Below are 2,565 nucleotides of genomic sequence, written 5' to 3' on the forward strand. Positions count from 1 at the left end.
GAGTTGGTAAATGAAACTGAAGTATTTGAATATATATTTTTTTTCTAACGTTTTTTTTTTTCTTTTATTTCAGGTGAGGACTCGGAGGAAACACGCTTTCAGGATGACAGTCAAGCAAGTATGTCATACGGAGCTACCTGAATATTCTGCGTGTATACTGTAAGCACGGACATGTATTGTATGCATATGTACATTTTTGTTTTCTTAAGGTAATTATATTCCATGTACTAGAGGCATGTACGTGTAATGCATGCGTATATGTGCGGAGTTTTTCTCTGTTGAGGAAGTGATATCATGATAACTTAAAATGTTTTGTTTTTCTCTCGCTCTAAAAGATGATAACACTTTTTTTTCTTTCTCTTTTTTTTTTTTTTTTTTTTTTGGGGGGGGGGGGTGCTAAAGTTTTACGTATCTGGGCAGCTGGATTTGTGTGCTGTTCATAAATCTCCAGCGGGCGCGTGGATAAGGACCACCGAGTTGTATTTTGAGGAGATTATTCGTAAAGCAGTGAAATAGTGAAGGAGGTGGGACTTCGCAAGTTAGTTGGGAGGAGAGCTTGAATCCGTGGTTGAAGCAGTTAGATAAGGAAACCAGCGTGACTAAAGACAGAGAGAGGGAAGGAGATAGGGAAGGAGGAAGAGAGTAGTAAAATAAAATGGACTAAATAATTTAGTTTTCTGTTTATATGTGCTTCTAAATTATCCCCTGTATGCAAGGAATGGCCGGGATTCCGTCTACTGGCGGCGTGGGAATTGAATGCAGGTCAGCAAGATTGCTAGACGAGAATGCTACCACTGCGCCACACAGCAGTATGGAAGCGGTGGGAGAGGGAGGAAGGGAGGGAGAGCTAGAAAGTGTGAGGGAGGTGGAAGGGAGAGGGAGAAGGAGAAGGAAGGAAGAGGGAGAAAGAAAAAGAAGGAAGGGAGAAGGAGAAAGAGAAAGAAGGAAGGGAGAAGGAGAAAGAGAAAAAGGAAGGGAGAGGGAGAAAGAGAAAAAGGAAGGGAGAGAGAGAAAGAAGGGAGAGAGAGGGAGTATGTATGTATACATGTTTGTCCATGAATAAGTGAGTGTGTCTGTGCTCATGAGTGCCTGGGTGTGTGCATTCTTGTTCCACTGCAAGTGTGTTGTGTGCGAGGAGCATTTGTCCCATCTGCATCTAACCTGCCACAGTCTGCCCATGGGAATGCACCTGCAGGAAGTTAATTAAGACTCCCTCGACACTGTCCTGAATTTGCACCACTCACAGGAGGGGCCAGACTCTCTCTCTCTCTCTCTCTCTCTCTCTCTCTCTCTCTCTCTCTCTCTCTCTCTCTCTCTCTCTCTCTCTCTCTCTCTCTCTCTCTCTTTCTCTTTCTCTCCCTCCTCTTCCTCTCTCCCTCCCTCCCTCCCTCCCTTCTCCCCCCCCTCTTCCTCTCTCCCTGTCCTTGCCCCAAGATAAAAACAACCGTCGCTGATTTTTTTTAAAAATTACATCCTATATCACAACTTCTGTGTTCAAGGAAAGCTTATCATGTAAATAGATCCTCAAAAACATACAACCCCCCCCCCAAAAAAAGAAAAAAAAGAATGAAAAAAGAAAGAAAGAGCATTTATTCAAATAGACAAGGAGGACTTGCGATAACTCAGAGATTTTCGCCGACCCCTGCAGTATCCTGAGCCACAAAAGATCGTGATAGCTGCTGATAGTGATGGAGGGGGAGAGGAGACCCGGGAGGTTGGGGGGAGAGGAGACCCGGGAGGTTGGGGGGGAGGGGGGAGGTAGACACAGCCCAGCAAGAACCAAAACGGTAAGAGCGTAAATAAACGCCAGGTTGATCACGTTATTACTGTTCTTTCAAGGCGAAGGGCGGGAATTACCCCACGAAATATTAGCTTCTTTTACATTTAGATGATTTCGCAATAAGTTCGTAATTCTAGACTTTGTAAACTGGGATTTCGTGTGTGCTATTTGCCATTTGAAATAGATCAGGAGAGATTACCCAGCAAGAATGGTTAGGGATTATGTTTTCGGAATGATACGTGATATTAACTAATCAGTCAGGGGAAGGTGTAATGCCTACTGGTGTATAATTTTTGATGCCTGTTCTGGTAGAGGAAGACCCTTGACCTTTTCATCAATAGAAATAAGTTTCCTGTTTTCTGTACGAGAGGTGGAGCACGAGAAACGATGAAAAAAAAAAAGATATCTGTAATAAAAGGCCAAAGGAAAATACAATTAGAATACAAATATATAATTTACAATGTTAATAGGTGCGCGGAGCAACCCATTCGGTAAAACAAACACAGGAAAGCCTAAAAACAACGACAGAGAGGCTCTATACGAAACAGAATTCCTAAGTACATGTTATTTACATTTTTTACCTTCTTAATTAAGTCATATAAAGCATGCTAATGACTCCGATCTCGACAGTAGCTGCAACATTCACGATAATAGCTGTTGTTATAGAGACGAGAAAATAACCCGTTAATTGTGACGTTACTACTGAATGGGTACATTGTTGATAATGAGATTAATTAGATCTGGGAGATTAAGGATAATTTTGAGAATGACAGTTTTGATTAGAG

At 42.2% G+C, this 2,565-nt stretch overlaps 1 long non-coding RNA gene across 1 annotated transcript in view; it reads left to right on the forward strand.

The window, feature by feature from the left end:
* Nucleotides 1-73: 73 nt before the first annotated feature.
* Nucleotides 74-2,565, forward strand: part of LOC125026364 — a 53,355-nt gene continuing 50,863 nt past the window's right edge. Inside the window, exon 1 of the long non-coding RNA XR_007114934.1 lies at nucleotides 74-159. This is a non-coding gene — a long non-coding RNA (uncharacterized LOC125026364). The remainder of the gene's footprint in view (nucleotides 160-2,565) is intronic.

This window comes from Penaeus chinensis, chromosome 6, assembly GCF_019202785.1.
Source record: "Penaeus chinensis breed Huanghai No. 1 chromosome 6, ASM1920278v2, whole genome shotgun sequence".
NCBI lineage: Eukaryota > Metazoa > Arthropoda > Malacostraca > Decapoda > Penaeidae > Penaeus > Penaeus chinensis.